This window comes from Triturus cristatus, chromosome 4_2 (genome assembly GCF_964204655.1).
Source record: "Triturus cristatus chromosome 4_2, aTriCri1.1, whole genome shotgun sequence".
Lineage (NCBI taxonomy): Eukaryota > Metazoa > Chordata > Amphibia > Caudata > Salamandridae > Triturus > Triturus cristatus.
This window is the reverse complement of record NC_140586.1, coordinates 508,868,034-508,889,331: the sequence shown is the minus strand read 5'-3', so window position 1 is coordinate 508,889,331 and position 21,298 is coordinate 508,868,034.

Here is a 21,298-nt window from a genome sequence, read left to right as displayed (position 1 = left end):
CAAGAATGTATTATGTTCCACTTTGACGGATGTGTGTGAATGCAGTGATGTACTGTGACACCTTCCTTGGTTTATATATAAAATTAATGTGTGGATTAATGCCGCATGCTCATGAATCTGTCGCTTAGTGCAGCTGCCTCTTTTTACACGATAAGGCACAGACAGTGAGGTCACTGCTGTAAGGCAGATATGATATATAGAAAGCCCCCTATACCTGTGTATATATCTGCATCTAAGTCAGACTGTAGTCATAACATTGCCACTCCTCAGTAATATAAAACAGCATCACGCTCATATGAACGGATTGCTGTGCAGTTGTGGTGCACAATCCCTGCTGCCAGAGCAGAAGAGAGTGGGAAGAGCAGCTGCAGAAGCACATCCCCAAGTGCCACTTACACACTTAGCATTCACAGTCTTGATATGACAAGGCGCGATCCGTGTCAGCCTATGGATGTAATACTCTCCTGGAGTGCAATGTAAGAGGGCAGCAATTCATCTGCACGTGGGCAATCCTTGTACACATCGAAATTCACTTGAACTGTCTTCAACAAGTCGGAGGCTGCTTTTGGTTTTGTCATTGTCACTGTACAGATTCCAAATGTTTTCTATAAAAGTGTGACAAGAAACTCACTTCCATGTAAGAGTTACTTACCAAGCGTTGTGGGGTGAGTGGTGAGTAAAGAGATATCTGAATGTATGATATATATATTGTGACATATACATTATCCCCTCGCTGTACCGTGCAAGTCATATCAGAGTCCCCTGCTCCTACAGTGGGACTCTTGCTTTAGCCTCATTCCTCTGTAGGGTCACAGAATTCCTCTGAGGCTTGAAATAGGCTTATAGCCTGATATACCTCTCTCCCATAATACACCCTCAATTATAACCATGGTCATACACTTCAATATCAAGAGAGCACTAGTAGTATTGCAGCACCATATGTCAGCAGGCAGATAAAAAATGCAAGTGAGCTTAAAGGATTTATTTTAGTAATATGTTCCTTTTGGTGCAGACCCTGAGACAGTCCATGCGACTGTCAGCACATAGCAGCAAGTGCGGCATTACTAAGCCACGGGTAAAATACAGGAATAACAGGGGACATGTTACAGAAAAGTGTCTCTATCTAGAGATCAGTGGAGCGCGGAACAGTGGGCGAGGCCTAGCATTGCGGTTCTTTTAATATAGGGTGAGGGTGAGCGGGCTCTTTGAAGAGATGGCTGCTTGGTGTGTGTAGTTGTGATGTTGATGTGGATGCTGTTCCAGACCCTGAGGCCAGACATAGACGAGGATAAATGCCCTTCTCATTTCTTTCTTGTATTTCTTTGCCTCCTGTTTATTGGTGAGGCCTTCTTTGCCAAGAAAAAAGGTTCCTGAGCCAGGTAAACAGGGACACTGTTCCTGAGAGGATAGTAGGTAACCTCTCTGGCTTGGAGAGCAGGCCATTGGATTTTCATCAGCATCGGAGGGATGTGGTGTAGCTTCTTCAGGCACATAAGGCGAGGAGTAGCAGTGTCTAACCTGCATCCAGGAGGGGCAGGGCCAAAGTTTGAACTATTGATCAGTTTCAGGTGGGAAGGGTTGAAGGATGCTAGTTAGCCAAAAACGCCAGGGGTAGTTAGTTATTAGTTAACTACGAAACATTTGTTATAATTATTTGTATTATTGTTATTATTACTATTACTAGTATTATTAGTAGAAGTAGTATTATTATTGTTGTTGTTAATATTGTTAGTAATACAACTACTACTTCTACTACTACTTCTAATAATAGTAATAATAATCACAATAATAATAATAATAATAGCCTTTTCTTTAAACATCATAAGGCTGCAATTTTAGAGCCTCTTTTACTCAGTATTTGGAAATGAAACTGTACTATTTAAAGGCATTTCACATGGCAGGTGTTAATTAATTTCTGCCTATTGCAGCTGCCAATATGGGTATTGTGAGTAGCAGTACAGAGGTTCATTATATTGATATTACTTTTATTTATGAATACAAATAACAAACTAAGAACAAGCGTGCCATTATTTTAAGGAAAGTTTGACGAAAAGAGACATGTAAAGATTTTCTATGCTGGATATGACAGTCAATTTTGACTTATGAGAGGGATTAGAATGGCCTACAACGTTATTATTTTGTTAATGTTGTAGACCGGGAATTTTAGCATTCAAATAATAGTACAACTTGAACTTGAACTATTCTTTGAATTGTATTGCAGTGGATACATATTTTGAAGGGCCACAGAAGGTAATGGGCCATAATCGTGCTACTAAATAAGTTAAAAAGTCCTCTGGGTATATTGCTATTACAAGATGGTATTTGGATAAAATATTGGATCAAAAATATTGAGTCATGAATATCAGGATTTTATATATGTCATGCACAGGAATAACAATGTAATTTAAGGTATTTATTAGGAGTTTGGAAGTCCATGGACAGCTGTTCCGGAGGTCCGACCGCCGTGAGCTCGGCTGTCCGACCGCCATATTACAAGTTTTGCAGATTCGCATTGTGAAGACCGCTGCTGAAACACTGACACCGCCAGCCAACTCCGACCGCTGCACCCACAAAATGTGCCTATGAGGCTGTAAGAGGCTCAGGCAACCAGTGAAACCACCTGCTCAATTACTAGTTGCTTTGCAGCCAGAGTGATTGTGGCGGTCCAACCACCACATCTGAGATAGCAGAAAAGGAGGGTTATAAGACCAAAACTCAACTCTACCCATCTTTACTCGTCTTCTACTGTCATAGAGCCCATTGGACATGTCTTGCAATTGCTCCACCTTCTCGACCAACTCCAAAACCCTGGGGCAGATCTACGAGGAAGTGCCACAGCGTGGCACTGCAAGCCCTTTGGCTGCGCCATGCTGCGGCACTTACAAAGCACAGGGATGCGACATATTTACAAGAATATGTCGCATCTCTGTGCTTCCCCCTGCGCTGGCGCACAAACTGCAGCCATGCGCTGGCGCAGGAACTCTTGTGCAAGGATGCCTGCGTCGTGGGGCGATTGTATTCGTGCAGGAAGGTTCACCTTCCTGCACAAAAACAATCACTACAGGCATTTTCCTCTTTCAATGCGAGCTGTAAAATGCAGCATGCATTGAAAGAGGAAAAAATGAGGAGAAATTAAAACATTTCTCCTCATTGCGCCTTCGCTACGCCACCTCTAAGGTGGCGTAGCATTCACACACATCTCCAGATTTACGATTTCTCATAAATCTGGAGATGTGTCTTGTTCCATGGGTGTTGCGTGGAACACCCACAGCAACACCCATGGACCGCCCCTTCAGCGGAAAGTGCTGCATGTGAAGGGGCTGTATTTACAAGTAGAGGAAACGTCACGCAGGGTGGCTTTTCATGTCCTTGTAAATATGGAGGAGCCCCCTGCGCCACCAGTACGTCACAAAAAGTGATGTACTGGTGGCGCAGGGGGCTTGTAAATCTGCCCCTCACTCTGTCACAGACAAAATTGGTGGTAATTTTTACAACCTCCTGTTGCCATAGACTCCTCATCAAATCGATGCCATGCCATGGACCAGGCAAGGGAGTTTGGGCCCATAAGTATTTTTAAACGTATATATGGACCCTGTCTGGGATTGTTTGAAAACAATAATCAAAAATACATCTTTAGGATGCCCTCCTAGGCCAAAACCTTGGTACTGCACGGCACAATGTGCACAAATTGACATGTGTTTGCAAATTGTATATATTGATAGTGATATGTGCATTATTTTGTATTCCACAACAGCACCTCCTCAACAATATCACACTTGTTAATGTCTGTTACACATAATTTGCCCTTTCTCACTTGTCTGCCATGTTACTACTGATCTTCCCTAGTCATGCAGCTTACCATTCCTCAAGTGTTGGGAAAGTGACATTTAAGTAACTACAACTACCATTAGGCCTAGAGACTGGAACTCTAACCAAGCTGCTAGACTCATTTTGCCCCTGCTCACTTGCCTACGATGTCACTATTGATCTTCACTAATCATGCAGCTTGCCATTTCTCAAGTGTTGGGAAAGTGACATTGAAAAGCTACTACTACTACCATGAGGCCTTGTCACTGGAACTCTAATTAAGATGCTTGACTCCTATTGCCCCTTTTCACTTGTCTGCCATGTCACTTTTGATCTTCACACATCATGTAGCTTTCCATTTGTCAATTATTGCTAAAGTGAGATTGAAAAGCTACCACTACTACCATGAGGCCTTGTGACTGGAACTTTAACCAAGCTGCTAGATTCCTTTTGTCCCTTCTTACTTGTATGCCATGTCACTACTGATCTTCACTTGTCAGGCAGCTTGTCGTTTCTCAAGTGTTGGGGAAAAGTCATTGAAAAGCTACCACTACTACTATAACGCCCTGTCAATGCAACTCCAACCAAAATGCTAGAGTTAATGTGACACACTCACATTGCAGACATCTCAGAACCTGTTTTGATATCAAAGAAACATCTGTATGGAAACACTTCGCTGCTACAACTCTGTATTGGACTGTCACACATCACCCACATGAAAAAGCAATGTCAGTCGATGGGATTACAAAGTCATTGTGAGAACCATTCTAAGGACAAAATGGAAACACTCTCTGCAGGACAGTTATGCCTCTATAAGGGGGAACCCTGAAAGGCTGGGGCCCTAGGGCATAGTACATTTTACACATCTCTGATAAACTCCATGTGAACTGGACCTGGGAACTGAAGTGTATTAGGGACAACCAAAAGCATAACCAAGTGCCATGCATGTGTAGGCAATGGGTAAGTGCAACCTATGAAAGCAAACACAGCAATAACAACACGTGGCACGCATCCAGATGAATTAGCTGTAAGGTACACACTGCAAATTTCACAAATGTCCATGCATAACTCCACAAAGATATGACAAGTTGACACCCTCCATGTGTGGAAACACAAACATGTAATTTCAGCACATCAAACACATGTCCATCATACATCATAGAGAGAAGTGCAACCTAAGTGTCATTGACAGTGGCCAGGCCAAGCTGAAATACTTACCACATAACATGACACCCAAAGGGGGCGTGGCTTTACCGGGGACGATGACGGACGCATGAGCACAGAGCTACGCATCAGCCATCTAATTGTCCTGTAAATGTTTGTCCCCAGAACTGCTTCGAACATCCCCAGCACCCTAAAGGGGACAGGGACCACAGGGATAGTCCGCAGAGCAACTGTGGTGCCAACCAAGTGCCGGAACTCGTGAGCTGTGGCCGACAGAGGAGTGCGGACGAAAGAAGCTGCACAAAATGGCGGCGAGGGCGTCTCTCGAAATGACTGCGACCAGGCCCGGCTTCTGAAGACAATTCTCTGCGATTAACAGTGACCGCCCTGGAACACTGCCAAGGGCAGCGCCCGCGGCCGTACAGAAGATGGGGGCCGCTGGTGCTGTCATTGGCAGCAGGTTCGTGACTGAGGTAGCGATCGAGCCCCGGCCTGAGGGGAGACTCCTAGGAGGGCCTACGGCCCTCTAGAGTGACTGGAGCAGACACGCCGCATTGGATGGGTACTGCAGGGGGAATCAGACACCTGGCAGCCGCAGAGGAACAGCGGGCTTCCTGGGGTTGATGACGCCGACCTGGGGGCTGTTAAATTTACCTACACGTCTGAAGAAAGCACCCCCTGTGGCACGGGGAGCAAAAGAAAGCCCTGCACTGGGCAGAGTGCTACGAAGATGGGATTTGGTGATAGTGCAGCAGCACCTGCCCTTCCTGGCCCCTGTCGGAAGTGGCGGACTCCATAGACAAGAGCTGCGGCGGGCCTCTGCAGTGATTGCACGCTGAAGAACCCTGACGCCATTGAGCGCCTCCGGACCTGCGAGGGGTGGTGAACACTACCGGGTCCTCTAATGGACAGTAGAGTTTTGTCTTGGACAATCCTGGAGCCTACACTTGCAGAGTGAAAGCAGCGAGTGGGCCCATAGGTAGCATGCCCTTTGTATACCCAGGTAAAAACCACAAAATACTGGCCCCACATACCCTGGTTGTTAACCCCCTTTGAGGGGTGATAATAACTGTTCCCCCGGAGATTGGATTGGGTTGCTGCATACTAGCACTTACTAAGGGGATTCTGGAAGAGCCCATCTTTTGTGGTAAACAGCGTGAAAAGGGGAGCTGCTACCCACCAGAAGACAAGTGACTGTGAATGGCGGACTCCCATTTGATGACCACTGGGTGACGAATTGGTAAAGGAGTGGCGGCGACGGGACTGCTTCCGCTTTTGTTTATTACTTCCATACCACCATGGGAAAGCCACGGGGTCACGGGCATCCCAAGACCCGGAAGATAGCACCCCATAGCAACCGCAATCCACCCTAGAGGACCCTTTACAGCAGCAGCTTCATAAAATACTGGAGGCCATAGCAAACACGAAGGCTACCCTCTACCAGGACATTAGCACCGTAGCGGCCGGGCTTGGTCTACTGAGCACAAGAAACTCTCAGAGAGGGTAAAGACCACTGAAACCAACATTGCAGAATTGACTCCGTGCAGACAGCTATCGTACAACAAATGGGAGCCCTCACAGACAGAGTAAGGCTATTTGAGCGTAGGGCTGAAGACGCAGAAATAACATCAGGGTCATGGGTCTTCCGGAAGGGACGGAAGGAGATGACATGGTGTAATTCCTGGAAGCTTGGTTTAGAAATGTTGTGGCCTCTGAGGGCCTGTCAGCCTTTTACACTCTGGAGCGTGCTCATTGGGTACCAGCGAGGCCGCTGGCTCTGGGAAGGCCTCCGCGTCTGGTGGTGGCCCACCTGCTACACTTCAGTGACAGGGACCTACTCCTGCAACGGTCGAGTCACCCTTTCCCGGACTACACCATGAAGGTACAGAGAAAGTGGGCCTCTTGTGTGGAGGTCAAGAAAGCATTACGGGACGAAGGCCTCCAGTAGTCTCTGATGTTCTCGGCTCAACTGTGTATCATCCTGGAGTGGAACACTCTCTATTTTGACTCTCCTAGAGATGCCTGGGACTGGCTAGAGGTGTACAAGGATGGAACGCCGTAGGAGGGTGCACTTGCTCACTCCAGACGGAGGTCTAACGACCCAGTGTAACGGCTGAATCGTTGATCCCGCAGGAGGACCCAGACAAAGCCATCATCATCTCAAACGGAGAAATAACAAGCCGAAGCTCTACAGGTGCTGATAGCACTGGTGCAGGCTCGAAGCCCCACCCCAACAGCAGAAGCCGAATCTTCTAGAGACACTGCCGACAACGAAACGGACATGTCCCATAGTGATAGCGTAAAGATGCCAGCAGTGACGCCTAATACAGCAGATGATATTATTTGACTGAATATGGTAAGCTAGAATGGCTTAGAAACCCGGAGGGGTGCCGGACTCAGAATGACTGACCTGGTTCAGGAGTCACCTTTAAATATAGGTGGCTGATGCATTATGATTGACGTATGTCCCTCAAATCAGCCGTGCTCTCTATACCTATGTAACTCACAGAGGATTTTGTGTCTATTGCTTTAGTTTGGATGAAAGCTAGTTTGATAGTAGCTGTCCTGGGGAGGGGGAGTTGGGAGGTTTTGTTAGTTCAGGTAACTCTTGGGAGCAGGCTCTTCACTAACAAAGTTTGTAATGGAGCGATGTTTTCCTACTTACAATGGGTACTGCTATTGCTTTAAAATGTCTTTCATGGAATGTGTGGGAAATGCATTCAATGTGGAGGCATCATAAAATACATGCCTATTTAGTCCGTAGCGGGGTCCAGATTGCGCTGCTTCAGGTAACTCCTTTGCAAGCACAAGAGGGCAGGGCTTTACAATGACGGCGGCGTGGCCAAGTGTTTTATACTGCTTATTCGGCGTTCGCCCAGAGAGTACTGATTTGGGTGCGGGCGGGAGTGCCCTTTCAATGCATGAACCAACTCATAGACACTGAAGGCCGCTACGTAGTGGTGACAGGGAAACTAGATGGTCGGGACATAGTCCTGGGTAGCATTTATGCTCATAATACGGAACAACCTGCCTTTTTCTCACAGCTGTCCGGGAGGTTGGCGCCCTTTCTTACAGGCTCAGTATTGCTCGGGGGAGATTTTCATTGCATTGCAGATGTGGGCCTAGACCGTTCGCATCCCCCGCTTCCTAACACACCCACTCACAAAACAGTGGAATCGAGAAGCAATTGGCAGACTAGATGGGGGTTGGTGGCTATCTGGAGGGCCCAGCATCCAGGGAACCAGGACTATTTCTTTTTCTCTGCTTTGCATGATCTTTATGTTCGCCTTGATGTGTTCCTGTGCTCACTAGATGCACATGCCGGGGTAAAGAGTAGCGAATACCTCACGAGAACATTGTCAGATCATAACCCCATCCCGATTAGTATGCAGTTGACACGCAAGCGAGCTAAGATACCCACTTGGCGCCTGCGCCCTGAAGCCTTAGATGACCAAGTATTTCGCAATTGTCACGTACGGGCGTAGGTTGGCTGAAAAAACACTATAGCGAGCACCGTTATATGAATGAGAAGGAAATGCAGTATACACATCTTGGAACTTCATCTCCCATGATGCCTAGGTTGTAGCGTGCTTGACCTGCCTCTCTCTCTATTTATTCTCCTCCCACCTTCAACTCGGTGCTTGTCACCTGATTCCTGTCGATAGATCCAGAAGGGTCAAGTGCCTGACTGCCAAACTCCTGTCTGGAGATGCTCGTTATCCCGTCACCTCTCCACCTTGGCTGCTTTGTTCATTGAGGAGGACTGTGTGAGCGATGGCGTTCTGCTGCCTTCATTTTTTTTTCTGTGGAAGCACTGTTCCGAGCCGCGCTGGGATCCGCGCCTTTCCGGAGGAACTTTCATTTGGTTTAGCCGCACTGGAGCGCGTACCGGTTAAGGACTGAAGGTCTTTGAGCCATGCCATATTTTGTTTTTTGTGTTTTCCGCGCTCGAGCGCTAGTACCTGCAGCAGTACCCTGCAAGGACCGTTTTTGATGCAAGGCTTCTGTTTCCTGGTTCCCTTTTGTTTTCTGTCTTGGATGTTAGTCGTGTCCCACGCACTAACGGCGTGCCTCTGCTGGTCATCTCTAGTGGAGCCAGGAGCCTTTTCTGGTGGATGCCAAAAAACTGCCTGCTATAAGCTAAGTACTTTCCTCTTACCCTTGCTGAAGAAAAGGCTTAAACCTGTACGGAGTATAGCGCTTTCAGCTTAGAACCTTCGTAGAAGCCATGATTCGTATTTTCTTGCTTTAACTTTTCCTTTTTGATTGGTCTACATCAGGACACGTGCAGCAGTGTTAGTAGTAAGTGCATACACATACAGCAGATGTATATGTCTATGGTAGGTGCTTAGGGAGGTGTTTTACATGTGTTGTGTTTTGTCTCACTTGCAGGGAACACGGGGCTATTGTAGGAGTGAGGTCTTCAACTCCTGTACAGCACTCCATTGATGGTTTCACAGCTGCACCTTTATTGTTTCTTTTGTCCCTTTTTTCCCTTTCCCCTGGGGTGGAGTTGCCTGTGGAGTGATGCTATAATACTCGCAGGTGGTTCCGCACATGAGGAAAGGGTAATCAAGCATCATCCATCGTTCCTGCTGTATCCGGCTTCCCAGGTTAGTGGACACCTGGCTTGTGTTGTGACAGCAATGCAGTGAGTACAGACATAACTCAATACTTTCTAGATAATGAGGGCACAACGTCAACTGCTCTAGTGGAGTGGGATGCCTTTAAAACAGTTATTAGAGGCCACTGCATCTCGGGGATAGGGGGGTGCGCAAAGTGCTTGTAAGGGAGGTGCAGGAAGCTGACTAACGCTTGCGGGAAGAAGAGCGAGATCATCCAGAAAGACCAGATAGACAGGGGGCTCTCCTGGAAGCAAAAGAATTGGTTGCGGCTCAACTAGAACGATTGCGCTGTTCGACTATAAAGCGTACATTACACACGCCCATACCGAAAGAGATAAATCGGGGTTCTTTTAGCGTGGTTGGCCAGCCGGAATAGGAGAGGTTCAATGATTCTGGAGCTTAGGGATCAGCTGGGGGTGGCTTGCTGTACTCAGCAGGGTATAAATTAGGCTTTCCTTGAATACTATACAGATTTATATAAAAGTAAATCGACCCTGTCGGAGAACGCATTGGCTGGGTTTACACAAGCAATTAGACTTCTGCATTTGGACAGGTAACAGGCGAACACACTGGGGCGAGACATTCAGCTGAGCGAGGTGAAGGGGGCAATTAAGCATATGGCGATAAATAAGACACCAGGGACCCACGGGCTCCACCTCACCTACAGTGACCATTTGGCACCTAAATTAGTAAAACTTTATAATGAAGCAAAGCGAATGGGCCAATTCCCCGCATCGACCCGAGAGGCAGTAATCGTCCCACTCCTTAAGCCCAGGAAACTACCTAGAGATAGGTCTGTTTTTCGCCCTTTATCCATGCTCAATATGGATTACAAGATCCTGAGCCGTATTTAAGCCACCCGCCTACTCCCCTATATGTCGGCTTTATTACATAGGGATCAATCTGGGTTCATCCCGACCAGGAATACGACTATGAATGTTCGATGCCTACTGCAGATACTTTAAGCCAATTCCTATCCGAAAGACAAAGCCACTATTTTTACAGTGGACATTAAAAAGGCATTTGATAGCCTTGAATGGCCCTATCTGTTCCATGTGATGCGTTAGTTCGGACTCAGAGAAAAATGTGCACAATGGACGGCCTTATTATTTAAGCAGTCTACGGCATGGGTTAAAACGGGCAGCTTGACATCTGATACCTGTGGTATCACCCGGGGCACGAGACAGGGCTGCTCGCTTTCCCCCCTCTTGTTTGCCTTACATTAGCACCGTAGCGGCCAGGCTTGGTCTACTGAGGTAAGAGCACAAGAAACTCTCAGAGAGGGTAAAGACCACTGAAACCAACATTGCAGAATTGACTCCGTGCAGAAAGCTATCGAACAACAAATGGGAGCCCTCACAGACAGAGTAAGGCTATTTGAGCGTAGGGCTGAAGACGCAGAAATAACATCAGGGTCGTGGGTCTTCCGGAAGGGACAGAAGGAGATGACATGGTGTAATTCCTGGAAGCTTGGTTTAGAAATGTTGTGGCCTCTGAGGGCCTGTCAGCCTTTTACACTCTGGAGCGTGCTCATTGGGTACCAGCGTGGCCGCTGGCTCTGGGAAGGCCTCCGCGTCTGGTGGTGGCCCACCTGCTACACTTCAGTGACAGGGACCTACTCCTGCAACGGTCGAGTCACCCTTTCCCGGACTACACCATGAAGGTACAGAGAAAGTGGGCCTCTCGTGTGGAGGTCAAGAAAGCATTACAGGGAGGAGGAGCCAAGATGGCGACCGAGATGGCAGCGTAGGCTCCCGGCTCTGTGAATCTCCGCATCCCGCACAGATATCCTGCATGAGATCCTCAGCCTGCGCTACATGCCCGTGTTGGTGATTGAGAGCGGCAACCGATCGTGTGATCCTGAAGCTTCTAGCGGCGGTACCTCCCGAGAAATGCTCGTTTGAAGTTTGCGGCCTGGGCAGCCCTGGGGCCGGGACCTCGAGTGGACAACATGGCCGGGCGGCAGTTCAACAACAGCGGCCATTGGTGACCGAGTGGAGTCGGAATACCGAAGCGGCGCGAATATCGGCCTACATCTCGCTGTGGTTACTCCTATCACCGAGAATAGCGTGACGGGTGCATACCCGGGGTGACGATTCCGGGGGTTATCGGCGATCGCCTGGACCCTCGCCAATGATTTGATCGGTCGCGGCCTGTGGCTCGTCCCGATCTGCACGGGCTGCTCCCGGTCTTCGCAGACGCTGGCCAAGGGGGAGAACGACTGTCACCTGTGACCACACACTGGATACATATCTCGCCTGCCTCCGGACCCTTGTTTGCAGCGACATGGAACTTGATGTGCTTGTGACTGAGACCCGGTCCCCATCTGGGGTGGCCCTGCCCTGCGGCCATCTTGATGGGATGGACTCTACCATCCTGTACGCTGGGTCGCAGCAAGATTGGGAGTGTGTGGCGCAGAGGAGCGTGGCGGAGCGAGTGCGAGGGGCCGTGCTGGGGTACGGTGACCTCCTCGATGCTCTCGGAGCCCTTCATTCCACCCTGGTTCATGGCGCTTGGGTATTGGGGAGGAAGCTTGATGGTATTGTGTTGGCGTCGGAACAATTGCGGTCTTCCTGTCCCCAGGTACATAAGGCACTGTCTCACCTTTCAAAGGAGGAAAGTGCCGTGACCGCCTCTGTGAATAAGGGACGGATGGAAACTTTGGACACTGTGGCAGCGTGTGGTCGGCTGGCTGTGGGGTCGGTCTGTTCTGGAGATTTTGGACTTGAGCGGAGGGTGGTGACTTTGTCCCATGCGTGGCATCCGGCGACCCAGGCAATCTTCACGCAACGGTCGCCTGCTCTGGCTGATTCCTCCTTCCTGGACCTCGTGTGTGGCGCAGGCCTTGGGGCAGTTCTGGGAAAGGTGATCTCCCATGATGATGACTGTGTTGGTGTTCCGAAACGTCCTCCCCACATGTGTGTGTCCCTTCCTGGTCAACTCTGGACGCTCATCTTCCTTGTAATCTCGGACATGATAATGGATCGCTGGGTATGCACTGGTGGTTTCGCAAAGAGTGGCCAAGGATAAGGCGGATCCTTTAGAGGTTGTCATTTCATAGGCGGGCGGGCTTGGGGGTTGTGTGCTTTCACGATGTAACTAATAGTGTAGTCGGTGAATACTGCTCCCCATTTCCCTCAGACATGGCCGAACTTTTGCTGTTTAATGTTCGTTGGGGAGGAAGATATTGTGCGGGAGGGAGAAGCCGGGGGCCTGGTTGAAGGCCCTCCTCCAGTTTATTATTACTCTCTCCCCTTTTCTGTTAGGGGGTATTTCCTCTCTTTTCCCTTTTTCTCTGTTTCTTCTATATTTCGGGTCTGGTTCTGGGGCGACAGGCACGCTGCGGGGGGGGGGGCCGTAGTCATCTGCAGAGGTGCAGGGTGGGGGGTTGGGGGAGGGGCTTCTATAGTCCTTTATCGTGTTTCTATGGCCTTCTTTTTCTTCTCTTATTCTTCTTTGTCTTTCTTTTCTGGGGTCAGTGCGGTAGGTTTCCTTCGTGGCCAATCATTGTTTTTCATTTGTGCCTCATTTCCGTGGGGTTTTCTGGGTCCTAGGGCAGGAGACTGCAGGCGCAAACGGCTCGTGATATCCCTCCACATCCTGAACTTCCTGTTTCAGCGCCATTGATTTGATAGATTGCTATTTATTGTTTGACGTTCACTATTCTGCCTGCCAATTTTCGCAGTTGAGAACTTGATTGCCACCTGATCCTTCTCTCCTTTATTGTAAAATGAAAACCTTTTATATCCTGGTTTCCCTCTTGGGCTGTTCAGTGGATAAGAGAATACTGGCATTGAGAATCGACTTCCCGAGGTGCTGCATGTGATTATAATCTGCTCGCTGTTACCTTCACTGTTTGGCGGCCGGCCCCGAGGGTTGTAGGCCCATACTTGTCTTTATTTGCAATGTCAATAAAGGTTTTTCAAAAAAAAAAATAAAAAAAAAAAAGAAAGCATTACGGGACGAAGGCCTTCAGTAGTCTCTGATGTTCTCGGCTCAACTGTGTATCATCCTGGAGGGGAACACTCTCTATTTTGACTCTCCTAGAGATGCCTGGGACTGGCTAGAGGTGTACAAGGATGGAACGCCGTAGGAGGGTACACTTGCTCACTCCAGACGGAGGTCTAACGACCCAGTGTAACGGCTGAATCGTTGATCCCGCAAGAGGACCCAGACAAAGCCATCATCATCTCAAACGGAGAAATAACAAGCCGAAGCTCTACAGGTGCTGATAGCACTGGTGCAGGCTCGAAGCCCCACCCCAACAGCAGAAGCCGAATCTTCTAGAGACACTGCCGACAACGAAACGGACATGTCCCATAGTGATAGCGTAAAGATGCCAGCAGTGACGCCTAATACAGCAGATGATATTATTTGACTGAATATGGTAAGCTAGAATGGCTTAGAAACCCGGAGGGGTGCCGGACTCAGAATGACTGACCTGGTTCAGGAGTCACCTTTAATTATAGGTGGCTGATGCATTATGATTGACGTATGTCCCTCAAATCAGCCGCGCTCTCTATACCTATGTAACTCACAGAGGATTTTGTGTCTATTGCTTTAGTTTGGATGAAAGCTAGTTTGATAGTAGCTGTCCTGGGGAGGGGGAGTTGGGAGGTTTTGTTAGTTCAGGTAACTCTTGGGAGCAGGCTCTTCACTAACAAAGTTTGTAATGGAGCGATGTTTTCCTACTTACAATGGGTACTGCTATTGCTTTAAAATGTCTTTCATGGAATGTGTGGGAAATGCATTCAATGTGGAGGCATCATAAAATACATGCCTATTTAGTCCGTAGCGGGGTCCAGATTGCGCTGCTTCAGGTAACTCCTTTGCAAGCACAAGAGGGCAGGGCTTTACAATGACGGCGGCGTGGCCAAGTGTTTTATACTGCTTATTCGGCGTTCGCCCAGAGAGTACTGATTTGGGTGCGGGCGGGAGTGCCCTTTCAATGCATGAACCACCTCATAGACACTGAAGGCCGCTACGTAGTGGTGACAGGGAAACTAGATGGTCGGGACATAGTCCTGGGTAGCATTTATGCTCATAATACGGAACAACCTGCCTTTTTCTCACAGCTGTCCGGGAGGTTGGCGCCCTTTCTTACAGGCTCAGTATTGCTCGGGGGAGATTTTCATTGCATTGCAGATGTGGGCCTAGACCGTTCGCATCCCCCGCTTCCTAACACACCCACTCACAAAACAGTGGAATCAAGAAGCAATTGGCAGACTAGATGGGGGTTGGTGGCTATCTGGAGGACCCAGCATCCAGGGAACCAGGACTATTTCTTTTTCTCTGCTTTGCATGATCTTTATGTTCACCTTGATGTGTTCCTGTGCTCACTAGATGCACATGCTGGGGTAAAGAGTAGCGAATACCTCACGAGAACATTGTCAGATCATAACCCCATCCCGATTAGTATGCAGTGGACACGCAAGCGAGCTAAGATACCCACTTGGCGCCTGCGCCCTGAAGCCTTAGATGACCAAGTATTTCGCAATTGTCACGTACGGGCGTAGGTTGGCTGAAAAAACACTATAGCGAGCACCGTTATATGAATGAGAAGGAAATGCAGTATACACATCTTGGGACTTCATCTCCCATAATGCCTAGGTTGTAGCGTGCTTGACCTGCCTCTCTCTCTATTTATTCTCCTCCCACCTTCAACTCGGTGCTTGTCACCTGATTCCTGTCGATAGATCCAGAAGGGTCAAGTGCCTGACTGCCAAACTCCTGTCTGGAGATGCTCGTTATCCTGTCACCTCTCCACCTTGGCTGCTTTGTTCATTGAGGAGGACTGTGTGAGCGATGGCGTTCTGCTGCCTTCATTTTTTTTTCTGTGGAAGCACTGTTCCGAGCCGCGCTGGGATCCGCGCCTTTCCGGAGGAACTTTCATTTGGTTTAGCCGCACTGGAGCGCGTACCGGTTAAGGACTGAAGGTCTTTGAGCCATGCCATATTTTGTTTTTTGTGTTTTCCGCGCTCGAGCGCTAGTACCTGCAGCAGTACCCTGCAAGGACCGTTTTTGATGCAAGGCTTCTGTTTCCTGGTTCCCTTTTGTTTTGTGTCTTGGATGTTAGTCGTGTCCCACGCGCTAACGGCGTGCCTCTGCTGGTCATCTCTAGTGGAGCCAGGAGCCTTTTCTGGTGGATGCCAAAAAACTGCCTGCTATAAGCTAAGTACTTTCCTCTTACCCTTGCTGAAGAAAAGGCTTGAACCTGTACGGAGTATAGCGCTTTCAGCTTAGAACCTTCGTAGAAGCCATGATTCGTATTTTCTTGCTTTAACTTTTCCTTTTTGATTGGTCTACATCAGGACACGTGCAGCAGTGTTAGTAGTAAGTGCATACACATACAGCAGATGTATCTGTCTATGGTAGGTGCTTAGGGAGGTGTTTTATATGTGTTGTGTTTTGTCTCACTTGCAGGGAACACGGGGCTATTGTAGGAGTGAGGTCTTCAACTCCTGTACAGCACTCCATTGATGGTTTCACAGCTGCACCTTTATTGTTTCTTTTGTCCCTTTTTTCCCTTTCCCCTGGAGTGGAGTTGCCTGTGGAGTGATGCTATAATACTCGCAGGTGGTTCCGCACATGAGGAAAGGGTAATCAAGCATCATCCATCGTTCCTGCTGTATCCGGCTTCCCAGGTTAGTGGACACCTGGCTTGTGTTGTGACAGCAATGCAGTGAGTACAGACATAACTCAATACTTTCTAGATAATGAGGGCACAACGTCAACTGCTCTAGTGGAGTGGAATGCCTTTAAATCAGTTATTAGAGGCCACTGCATCTCGGGGATAGGGGGGTGCGCAAAGTGCTTGTAAGGGAGGTGCAGGAAGCTGACTAACGCTTGCGGGAAGCAGAGCGAGATCATCCAGAAAGACCAGATAGACAGGGGGCTCTCCTGGAAGCAAAAGAATTGGTGGCGGCTCAACTAGAACGATTGCGCTGTTCGACTATAAAGCGTACATTACACGCGCCCATACCGAAAGAGATAAATCGGGGTTCTTTTAGCGTGGTTGGCCAGCCGGAATAGGAGAGGTTCAATGATTCTGGAGCTTAGGGATCAGCTGGGGGTGGCTTGCTGTACTCAGCAGGGTATAAATTAGGCTTTCCTTGAATACTATACAGATTTATATAAAAGTAAATCGACCCTGTCGGAGAACGCATTGGCTGGGTTTACACAAGCAATTAGACTTCTGCATTTGGACAGGTAACAGGCGAACACACTGGGGCGAGACATTCAGCTGAGCGAGGTGAAGGGGGCAATTAAGCATATGGCGATAAATAAGACACCAGGGACCCACGGGCTCCACCTCACCTACAGTGACCATTTGGCACCTAAATTAGTAAAACTTTATAATGAAGCAAAGCGAATGGGCCAATTCCCCGCATCGACCCGAGAGGCAGTAATCTTCCCACTCCTTAAGCCCAGGAAACTACCTTGAGATAGGTCTGTTTTTCGCCCTTTATCCATGCTCAATATGGATTACAAGATCCTGAGCCGTATTTAAGCCACCCGCCTACTCCCCTATATGTCGGCTTTATTACATAGGGATCAATCTGGGTTCATCCCGACCAGGAATACGACTATGAATGTTCGACGCCTACTGCAGATACTTTAAGCCAATTCCTATCCGAAAGACAAAGCCACTATTTTTACAGTGGACATTAAAAAGGCATTTGATAGCCTTGAATGGCCCTATCTGTTCCATGTGATGCGTTAGTTCGGACTCAGAGAAAAATGTGCACAATGGACGGCCTTATTATTTAAGCAGTCTACGGCATGGGTTAAAACGGGCAGCTTGACATCTGATACCTGTGGTATCACCCGGGGCACGAGACAGGGCTGCTCGCTTTCCCCCCTCTTGTTTGCCTTAGCAGTGGAACCTCTGGCGTCCAGGACCTGGACCGGACAGCATTACCAGGGTTTAAGCGTGCAAGGGCAAATTCATCATATTGCCCTGTATGTAGATGATCTACTGCGGTTACTGGTAAATACTGGAGAAGCGCTGCAAGGAGTGAAGGAACTGCTCCATGACCTTGGCATGGTGGCTGGCCTTCGAGTGAATTGGATGAAATCCTGCTTATTTCCAACGGTAGTGGACAGAGTAGGCCTACAAACTACTGCTGGGGTGACATGGGAATATAGATGCCTGACGTATTTAGGAACACAGATTTATAATACACAGAGCGACTTGCTGGAGGGAAACATCAGCAGAGCAATCAGAGGACTGAAGAGTAGTTTTGATTTTGGGGGGACGCTCCCACTCTTGGTAGCTGGTCGAGTGGCAATACTTAAAATGGTGGCCCTCCCAAGACTTTTGTATTATTTCAGGACCCTACCACTTTGGATCCCGGTGAGCTTTTTTAAACAACTCAAGACCATGATTACAGGTTTCCTGTGGGGGGTAGGTAGATGGCGAGTAGCCTTGACTGCCCTGATGCGTCCACGATCAGCGGGGGGATGGGCAGTACCTGATTTCGAAACATATTATCTAGCAGCCCAATTACAATGGCTCACGCAGAATATAGTGGGTCGGATGCGGAGAACTGCAGAACAAAGAGAGAGAGTCCCAGGGCTTCAAATACTTTCTCAAATTTTGCTGAACCTCCCCATCCCCGTAGGTGGCCTCCTGGGAGACCTTAAAACAGCATGACAGTGTTGGCAAAGGAGCTTGAAAAGGGCAAAGATTGACCTTCCATATGCACCTGACATCCCATTATCCATGTGCGAGGTATTACTTCACGGCACGACCAGGAGGGGAGAGGCTGGTTGGCAGGAGAAGGGCCTGTCTACTATCAATGATTTGTATGAGGATGGCGTGTGTTGGACTTGGCCCTTTTTGCAGGGTCATCCCTAAACTATTTGCCTTTCTCCTACCCTTTTCTCTGACATGGTGTTCGTGGTTTTAGGCCTCTAGGCACTTTAGCACTGCTGTTGAGTGTAAAGTGCGTGCGCTCTCTGTGTCAAATATGGTAAGATTGGTCTCCACCTGTTTGGCTTATTTAATTTTCTGGTCAGTCCCTTGTAGAGTGGTATCTCATATACCCAGGGCTGGTAAATTTAACGCTACTGGTGGGTTTGCAGCGCTGATTGTGCCACCCACCAAAGTAGCCTTGCAAATCTCAGGCCTCTGCCATTGCAGGGTCAGTGCGCGCAGTGACTTGGCACCTAAAGTGTGTGCCATGTATGTGACCCTCCCTTTTTCCTGCATGTCAGTCACCCCTAAGGTAGGCCCTAGATAGCCCTATGGGCAGGGTGCATTGTAGGTAAAAGATAGGACATGTACCTAAAGTGTGTGATATGTCCTGGTAGTTACAAACAGCCATTTTGGTTCCCATAGGAATGCATTGGGGATTCCCTGATAAGTATTTCATTGGTAATTCCTGATATGGGGGGAGCAGCATGGTCAAGTTTAGTATATTTGGAATTGTCTTACTACATGCTGCACAATGGTGTGCGCAGATTCATTATAATTATTTTAGAAATGCCACTTTTAGAAGTTGGCATTTCTATGTGCTATGTGTATGCCTGCCTAATGTGAATTGTATTTCTGGCTTATGAGTGACAGGGGCGGGGAGTTGTGTGTGGCTCCAGGGGGGGCAGGGTGAGTCTGCACTAGGCTTAAAGGGATATCAGCATTGGGAGTAGTGGGAGGAGTATTCCCCTGACTCTGATTAGGACTGTGCCCAGCCTGTACAATGCTGGCTCCACCCCTTGTGGTGTGTCTGATCACCTAGCCCCCACCTGACAAAGGGGAAGAGGAGCTTGGTAAACAAAGTGCTCCAATTCCCCCCTGAACCAGTGGCATCTGGTTCCCCAAGCCCTGTGCTGCAGACAAAGAGAATCTCGGTATAAGTATAGGGGCTGTGACCCCATGAATTTGGTGCTGTTCCTGACTTGCAAGTGCTTGCTGCTGCTGGGGTGCAGGAGGAACCGCCATGGGGTCTTACCTCCCTGCTGGAGGGCCCTGTGTGCTGGCCTCTCCGGGCCCAGCTATGCCCCACGGAACTAGAAAAACTTTTGCTGGGATTTATTCTTTTTAATGCAGGACTCTTGCTTCTAGCGCCTCGTGAGCGCTTTCTTTTAATCTTCCCAAGAGGAAGAGCGTGGGCTGCGCAGCGCTGAGCTGCCCGTCTTGTTAGAGGGAATCCCCGTTGTAGGGATTCCCCCGTCATACCTTGCGAGCGGGAGCCCACCCCACTTATTGGATATTTAACGTGTGGGTGCCCACCCCGCTTATGCTTTTATTTTCGCAGGTGCCCACCTCGCATCTGTGCTCTTTTGAATATGCGGGTGCCCACCCCGCTTTGTGGCCTGAATGGTAGTGGGAGCCCACCCCGCATTTTGGTGAGATCACCGCCGCGGCCCAAGCCACCGAAGAAATCCTCTCCGGGCCGCTACTGAGCGTGACCCAGAAGCCAGGCGGCCTTGCCTGGTTGTGCGTGGGGCCTACTACGGGCTGCCGGGAGTCTGCGCGGGTTCCTTTGAGCATGGGAGAGGCCCGCGCATCATAGCAGAGCTTCAACAGAGAAGAGAAGGGAGTCCCCAAGGGATGGGCGGTCTCCTGAGACTCCGCCAGAAGCCTGCCTCGCAAAGTGGTAGACCGGAGGTGCCTAAGCGCCTGCAGAGCCCTGGTGAGTGAGGGCTCTACGGGAGATATGGTTGACCCGTTCGAGGAACATTGCTCCGAGCGGACCCGCAGGAGAGCGGGATGCTCCAACGTCGGCCACATCGTTTTTAGGGCCCCGTGGGGGTCCAGAGGGCCCTGAGGGGCCCGTGCCTCTTCCAGTTTGGCTAGATTTACAGCTGCCCAGCCTGCTAGAGGGCAGTTGCAATGATGGGGGCAAATTTGATTCTGTGAGCCCTAGTGGGGGCCCTGAGGGCACCGTCGTGCCAGGGCCCCTTTTTCTTCGTTCACAGCTCCAGCGCACCAGCGCGGGCAGCTGCAATGTTTTGCGCACATTTGCTTTAGAGAGTCCCAGTGGGGACCCACCCAGAGGGCACAGTGAGTGCCCGTGCCCACGTTTGATTTTCCCAGCTCTACAGCAATTAGTGACAGCTGCAACGTTTAGGTCTGCGCAATTGCGCACTTGTGAATTCTGCTGCATTGGCAGCCCAAGCCCTGACATTATGGACATAGGGCATTTGAGCCCTGTGAAAGGCCAGTTGGCCAGGGTGACTGTGTTCGGTTGATAGGGCGCAAGGCCCTAATGTGATTTATGTGGTGCGCAGGAAATTTATGCCTCTAATGTGGTTTATGTATGAGGTAATTTGCATACTGTGATTTATGCTTGTGAGGTTATTCTCGACTGTGATTTATGCCTCTAATGTGGTTTATGTATGAGGTTGTTTGCCTACTGTGGTTTATACTTAGAAGGTTATGGTCTAATATATTTAGGCTTATGAGGTTGGCGCATAATGTATTTTACGCCTGATGTGATACTGTGCATAATATGATTTATGTTGCAGGATATAATGCTGAGTACAGTATTTGCCAGTAATTACTGAATGTGCTCTACTTTTATTATTGGTTCTACATTTACTATTTTCACTTTGTGATGGTTCTGACAGTGGCCCAATTGGCCCTGTCATGTGTATATAATCCCCTGTAAATACTGCCAAGTGCCAGTTGGCACAGTGTATATTGTGTGATTACTATTCTAATGTGTTTATGATAATACAAAGGCTATTTTTATACA